The 7,818-nt window shown below is 44.8% G+C and overlaps 1 long non-coding RNA gene across 1 annotated transcript; it reads right to left on the reverse strand.

Annotated features, from left to right (window-relative positions):
• LOC136525255 (uncharacterized) lies at nucleotides 1-1,473 on the reverse strand. Its single transcript, XR_010776459.1, has 3 exons — nucleotides 1,211-1,473; nucleotides 357-808; nucleotides 1-257 (listed from the first exon to the last, which is right to left on the reverse strand). It is a non-coding gene; the product is annotated as an uncharacterized lncRNA (long non-coding RNA).
• Between the last annotated feature and the right edge of the window lie 6,345 nt (nucleotides 1,474-7,818).

Consider the following 7,818-nt stretch of genomic DNA (forward strand, 5'->3'; position numbering starts at 1 on the left):
TCTAACAGAAGGAACCAGCAGTTTTGTACTTTGAGTGTGGGTCACCACAGAGGCCTATAGTTATAGAATAACACTGACAAAGGAGGGTTATCAGATCTTATAAATTTTGATACCAGAGGCTTGCTATGGTGAGCACTTGATCATGCTTGTCCCATTCCCTCTCTCTAATTTTTTTTTGACACTTTAGGCGTACTAAAGGCAAGCCTCCTTTTTTTTCATCCTACCAGACTGGTGGAAGGAGTGGAGGATCTTCTCTTCTGCAATTGAGATAGATAAAAATCCATACTCAGTTAGATGGAGATGTAAGGACGGCATGCCAAGATATAATGCCTAAAATATGCTTTGATTGCTAATACCATGATTTAAATCTTCTGGCCCAAGTATTCATGAAGGCGTTTTATATGGCTCTATCTGTACAATAATGCGTTTTTTTACACAGGTATAATAGTTGTTAGGCTTCTAAAACATCTAGTCTTAGATATATGGTGGCATATGAAACAAACTGACCTATCTCTTTATATTCAGATTTAATTTCATCTTGCTATTAATTGTCCAGTACTCATATTTGAATTTGTGCTCGCTCGCCATGACCTTGAAGGTGGCCATGAGCATTTTGCATCTGCCAACTTAAATTTGCCTCTACAAAAAGTGGAACATTTTTTCTAAAAGTCAAGCGCCTGAAATCAGTCCTAGGTTCAGACGACGACATTGATCTTTTGACCTTGCTTCAAGATTAGTACATCTTTCTATTAAATCTTCATCTCATGGCTCATAGCAGTTGCTTGAACAGATGCCATTTTTGAGGCACCTGAAAAAATAACAAATCCCAAAGTTGAATAATGCTAGAGAATCTATTTTGCATTTATCAAGTTCTGAACATTATAATAAATAAGTAAAGAAATTTTGGCTAGAGTAATAGTGCAAACATATTTTCCACAGGTAGAGTATAAAGTTATGAATCTAACAAAATTAATTTCACATTATTTAGATCTATAATTATTTTCCTATGGTTTTCACACGTTTCTACATGGATTAATACAAATGTTCAAGTTCTTATTAGCTTGTACTACTGTTCATCTTCTAGCCGTAGCAGGGAACGCATAGAGAGAAGGAAGGAACAAACCTGCCATAGATCCACATTAAAAGCACTCAAAGGGATGTGCAACGAATTGAAAGAGCTAGATATAGGAGGGATTTGGCTCTGGTTTACCATGTGCAACGAATTTGAAGAAGAGCAGAGCTCGCCGTGCGCGTGTTTCCGGGGAAGGTGACAACGGAGCACTGGTGGAGCACTTGGTGGTTTCGTACTACTCTTGCTGTGACTCTGAGGCAGGCTCGTCGATTGCCTCACGTCGAGAAGCAGGAGCGGATGTGGCTCACTTTCTGACGACGCCGCTGCGCTTGCGGCTGCAAGCGTGGGGTGTTGCTCGCGTGGCCCTCTCGACCCGGCACCAGGTCGTGGGGGAGGAGCGCGCAGAGTCGAGGGGACGCGCGAATCGCGATGCAGAACAAGGGGGGCGCTGCTTCTCCTCCCGGTAGGGGAGAGGCCCGGGAGATGCGGAGGCTGGAGGAAATGGCTCGGCGATGGGGGGGGGGGGGGGGGGGGGCGGGGGGTGTGGAGAGGCGCGCGACAGGCGGATGGCCGCGAGTCGGAGGCCCATCCGATCTGCACTGCGGGTTGATTTTAAAATAATTTGAGGTGTGTTTTTGTAAAATATACTTTAGGCCTCTAGAGCGTGGGTTGATTTCCGAAAAATAGAAGGGGTTTTTAGAAAAATAACCACCGCTCGCCCGATCTGGGCCGTCCGCGCGCCCGATCGAACGGCCACGAAAAGCCCGTGACGTGGCACGCTGGTTGGCCGCGGTTTGGGCGCAGGATTCGTATGTAAAGATTATGTGTGTGCCAGTACATTGTGACATTTTTCTAGCTTTTTTACAACCAAGGCCTTGTTTAGTTGGGTGAAGTTTGAGATTTTGGCTACTGTAACACTTTCGTTTTTATTTAGCAATTAGTATTCAATTATGGACTAATTAGGCTCAAAACGTTCGTCTCGCGATTTCCAACCAAACTGTGCAATTAGTTTTTTTTTCGTCTACATTTAATACTTCATACACGTATCGCAAGATTCAATGTAATGGCTACTGTATCACTTTTTGGGAAAAGTTTTTAAAACTAAACAAGGCCCAAATGTTTTTGCTGCTTCCACACAATAGCAGGACGATCTATTTGATTCCAGCTGCAATTGACAGAACCACACCGAGCTGCTATATGCTGCAGCGTCCTCCTTCCCATGCCATCAGGCTCCGTTCAATAGTTTTTTTTATCTACATTTTAGTTTGTATCCCTTAGCGCTGCAGCGAGATAGATCATCAAAAGAGAGAGAGAGAGTTTATGCAGGCTACCCATTCAGTTAATCATCATGCTCAGTTTCATCTGCATTTTAGTCTGCATACCTTAACTGCAGTGAGATCATCAAAAAAGGAAAGATGGTTTAGGCAGCACCCATTGAGTTAATTAGTTTTTTTTTTGTGTTGCCTTCCACTTATTGTCTTTCCTGACGGGTGCTGCCATCGTATCGAGGAAGACTCTCACTGTTCTACGGGCGTCCTCAATGGCAATTTGTAAATAGTTAGCTAGATGGGACTTAAAAATAATAAAAATGAACACTTTAATGTAGGGTTATGTGAGCTGTGAGAGAGTTGTTTCTAGAAGATCGTGCTAGACTAGTTAATTGAGAGTCGCTAGCTATTTGATCTCTCTCCTTGATAGCCAATAGAACTCTTTCTAAACCGGTTTGGTCAGTGCTTATATATAGCAGTGATAGCAGTAAATTAATGGTTGTCTGATGCCGGCTGTCTTTGGGGAATAGAACTGTGTTGGTAAAATGCATGGTTTCAGCGTGCCAGTTTGGTTAGTGCTTAAGCAATGAATTTTATCTCAATTAGCGCCTGGATACTTTTCTAAATTGTTATGGTTCTGTATCCTTAATCCTAGGATTGCTGATGTTTACGCCCAGCAAATACGAATGTACCTTATGCTCCGCTTTTCTTGCTCGTACCGAGCATCATCTCTCTCTCTCTCTATTTTTTTTGGCAACCTTCTCGATCAGCATTTACCTGCGATCCTTTAATTACTTGCAGCTTAGTTTCACCTCTTATCCATGGAGCACCAACGTCAGGATCCTATGTGACCCACTGTGAAGCAATGCAATGAGGCATCGTCGTGCAGTATATGTAGTGCATCCTGATAGTACACCTACCATCGTCGTGCAGTAGTAATCAGGTTTCTAGCTAGTTTCTACACGGCTTCGCTTCGTTCGAATGTACGTATCATCACCAAATAAAATACACGTACGTAGGATCGTTCGAATGAGATCAAGATGCATGGCACGGTACGTATGGCAAATTTCTTTAAGCGGTACGGTTTATACGTAACAAATAATATACAGCACACGATATGTAGATCGATCAAGTAGATAGAGCACGCACAGATTATTAGTCACTCTAGCTTATCAAGTACATACTACGATAAAGGCTAGCTAGCTAGGACGATATGATGCTGCTTCTATTCAGCCGTGATCGAGGATTAATATTCTGTACGCCTTGCTTCCAATGTTTAACACACGTATATATACATACGTCGGCTCGATCGGCAAGAACAAACATGGTGCCTCCAGTCCAGAAAAAGAACAAGGAAAAAGTGCACAAGCAATTCAGCAGACTAGTCCATCAACCCGTGAATCATGAGATTTTTTAATTAATAGAATCATTCCCATCTAATGTATATTAACTAATGAGATCACTCCATATACTCACATATCTCCGTTGCATCATTCAAACTATTTGTGTATTTATTTCACACTTGAAAAGGTGATGATAACATTTATGTGTTAATTTCCTGCCTGGTCATTTGATTTGATTTATATGACTTCGTGGGTTGCCGTGATGTTCTCTGATGGAGCTTTTGCTATATATGATCAATAGATGTGAGAATAATTGGATCTATGCAATAATCAACAATATATATGGTAGCATTTATTAATGGAAAAGTTACCTATAGAAGAAAGGAGGAGCATTGGTACATAGATTACCTTGTTGATCTTGGCAACATCGTTGTAGGTTCTGTTTTTTGAAGATTGTATTCGTCGTTGCATCGAAGATGATCTTTTGTCATCAGTACGTAGAGAAGATGGTTATTACTATACTACTATTTTTTTGTAAATTTTAACTGTTCTACTTTTTTTCCTGTACCAATAAAATAGTGTGTCTATATGTTTATACTACGGATTATACATGGATCATTAAATTGCCTATGGTAATTTGAATATGGGAGAATTCTGTATTTGGCATCGAAACAAATCACTCTTTCGTATTTGACACTGGAAATTTTGAACTTCCTTATCTAGCATCAACTTGAAAATTCCTTCCGTATATGGCACTTCCGTCCATTTTGGCCATCCAACCGTTTGTTGACTTCGTTGACCATGTCAGTTTTTTTAATAAGTACCAAAATAGCCCTCTTAATTTGGTCGCACACACCGGCTCGGTCCCTTCTTCCCGTCAGTCTTCTCATCCTGTGAAAAAAAAAACAAAACCGAAGCCGGAGGAGATGAGGGTGGAGGAGCCGTCGGCCGCCGGCGCCCAGCAAATCACGGCGCCCTTCCTTCAGCTAGAGGCGCCGGTCCCTCGGCCGAGGTCTCCCCATGGTGGCAGATCGACGAGCGGGTCCAGCAGGGGTCGCTGCAGCGGGGCGGGCCGAGCTTCTGGCAGGGGACGCGGCGGTGGGGCGGGCTCGCCGGCCGGCGCTGGCCCCATCTCACGGGGCGGGGGGCGCGGTACGAGGAGATCGCGAGGCGGCTCCGCCGCAAGATCGACGGCATCTGGGCGAGGTACGAGGAGATCGCGTCGGACAGGAAGAAGCTCTGGCTGCGGCCCGACGACGGCGCGCCCCGGCCTGCGGCGAGCCCGCTCGTGCCAAGCAGCGCGCTTCCCCGTCCCGAGCGCCTCCACGGGCTCATGTCCAAATGATGAAATCTTAGGCTCATGTCTTCAATTTCCTTCTCTTGCGTTGCTTGGACAGGTAAAGCTCGGACATCAACTCCTTCACGAGAACAGGGCAGCTTTTAGTCAGATGCTCAAAGCCATCAGTTTCCATGACTGCTTCCAGTGCATCAGGAGATTTGAGAAACTCAATGCAAGCCTGCTTGAGACCACGGCAGGAGTGCTATTCAGCCAACACCAACGTGGTTGCGGCCGTGCCGACGTCTAGGTGCCTGTATAGCTTCTCCTCACAAATCAGCTTGAGCCTCTGCATGTCATACCTGTCCGCCGCTTCCAGCAGATGCTGGGCCATCGCGGCCTCCTCTTGTTCCTCCATCTGTGGCAGCGAGTCAGTGTAGATGAAATGGAGCAGGGCCTTGAACACCTGAGGTAACATGTCATCAATCCGGATGCAGTCCCCTGTGGCCGTGCTCTCCTTCATGGCGCCCCACAGCTCTGCTTTGAAGACTCGCGACCGGGCCGCAAGCAGAAACCTGTGAGCGTTGAATGACTCGCCGGCAACTTGGAAAGTAACGTCGGCAGCGAGCTGGGAGCTCGCGTGTGGGGCCACGACAGCGGCGCCGGTGCATGGTGAGGCGCTGTGGTGCCGGCAGATCTCGCGCGGACAGCGGCGAGCGGCACGCGGAGACCGCGATGACTAGCGCGCAGCACTAGCGAGGTTGCGGCAAAGCGAGCTAGGCGCTCCCGCTGTAACAGAACCGCCCAATTTATACAAGATCAAGTACGGTTGTCCCCGCTAACACGTTGACACACCCATACTTTCACTCATATAAACCCGGTAGTCCGCCGAGTGTCCCGAAAGACCTCGGTAAATCAACATCACAACCAAGATCGCGTGATTAAGCAAATACACATCACATACATCGAGTTGCAGCGGAAATAATATTACAAAGGGGTTAACAAATAATAGTACAAGTTTGGGTTTCAAAACCGCTTAGTGAAAACAACATAGCTTTCAATGATTACATTAATATAAGTTCCAAATATAGTGCTAGCATAAGTGACATCATCCGACAAAAGCATATAGATGAGAAGTAAGTATAGAATCACCGAGCCCACCGGTGGTTAGCCACCATCATCAACAGGTCGAGAACATCACCTGCAACAAGGTGGGATAAACCCTGAGTACTTGAATGTACTCAGCCAGACTTACCCGTCGAAAACCAAAACAAATGACACCAAGGATCATGCAAGGCTTTCTTTAGTGGGCTAGCTGACTTATTTGCGAAAAGCATAAGCTATCATGAAGAAACCAATTTAAGTACTTTGCATCATCTTTATTATGACCTATCCATCTAGGTAAGCACCTGTACTATAGCAATCACTTGATTAACCAATAGCATCCAGTTACCAATTTAAATTTAGCATATCCCATACCATCCAGATAACCATCATTGTTCCATAATAATTACTACGATGAAGTAACTCGAGTCAAGTGCTCACTGTCCAGGAGCGATGGCGATTCGAATCGATTCCTAACCAGCTGGTGATTTATTCCTTACACAAACCTCACTCACCCGCTAAAGTGAGATATTGATCACCGAGTCAACTTTCCAGGAATCTCGAGTTTGCCAGGAACCACATGTACCCGGGGGCCGACCGACTGCACTTTGGTCTTATCATCTCGCCCCCGTGTCCTACCACACCTGCTCCGGCACAGTGCGTTGCGGGCAATCTACTCGGCCCGAAAAATCTCCCAGCTTCGCGGTCGGAAGGTACTTTATCCGGCCAGCTAAATGTAAGGCATGCGTTCAACATGACTCGAGGCCCAACAACGGTCGGTCCTTAATCGACACAGACGGGGATAGATCCACACCCAAGACCTCCATGTCTTGTTGCTTCTCTATCGACATCCCGTCCGGTCTCCATTTACATTACCCCATGGTTACTTCCAGGATATCATTCTTTCCATAGCTAAATTCTTCCAGTAACCACCTATAATGTAGGTGACCGGATATCACCGATCGCTACCGGTCTAAGCAAGGCTAAGCAGTTATTCGATCCTGACCTAACAGGGTAAAAAGGTAATAAGGTAGGCAAGGATAGTAATAAATGCATCAACGGTTTCAACCAACTCCTACAACTTAATGCAACAATATATAACTCATATATAGAAAGAATTGCTTTTATAAATTAGGAGGCTTATAATGCTCCGGGGCTTGCCTGAGATCCGACACAAGTCAGTTCAGTTAGCTTGCACCATCCTGGTGACATCTCATATCCTAGCACTCGCTTAGTCCTTCCATCTTCGGGATAGATCCATCAAACACCGTCTTCGGGTTTGGCTCCAACATCACGTCCTTCACATGGTTCATCTAGCGTACCTAAATGAGATGCAAGAAGCAAGTGCATGAATATGAAGAATAGTACCATGAGACGCATCACAAATAGCAAGCAAGACAAGCATCGTTTACACTAAACACACTTAAGTACTTTGCGATGCTTAACTTAACATCACACAATCTATCATGCTAAGATAACAAAGAATATTATACATGGCACATAAGTCTCACAAGATCTCAGGTGTATTTAACTTAATTATCAAGGACGTGAACCACACTTAGCAACATGCAAAGCAAGTCAAGGTGAAGCAACAACTATAACCGGAATATGTCAATTTCTGGACTTGCAAACAGCAGCTTCATAAATCAATCATATCTGGAGTTTTATAAATCCAAATGATATGAAACAAGACATTCTGGAAAGCTTAGGAAATTATCTACATTTCATCTTTAATCATCTCAGCATGATTCTCAA

Source organism: Miscanthus floridulus, chromosome 19 (genome assembly GCF_019320115.1).
Source record: "Miscanthus floridulus cultivar M001 chromosome 19, ASM1932011v1, whole genome shotgun sequence".
Classification (NCBI taxonomy): Eukaryota; Viridiplantae; Streptophyta; class Magnoliopsida; order Poales; family Poaceae; genus Miscanthus; species Miscanthus floridulus.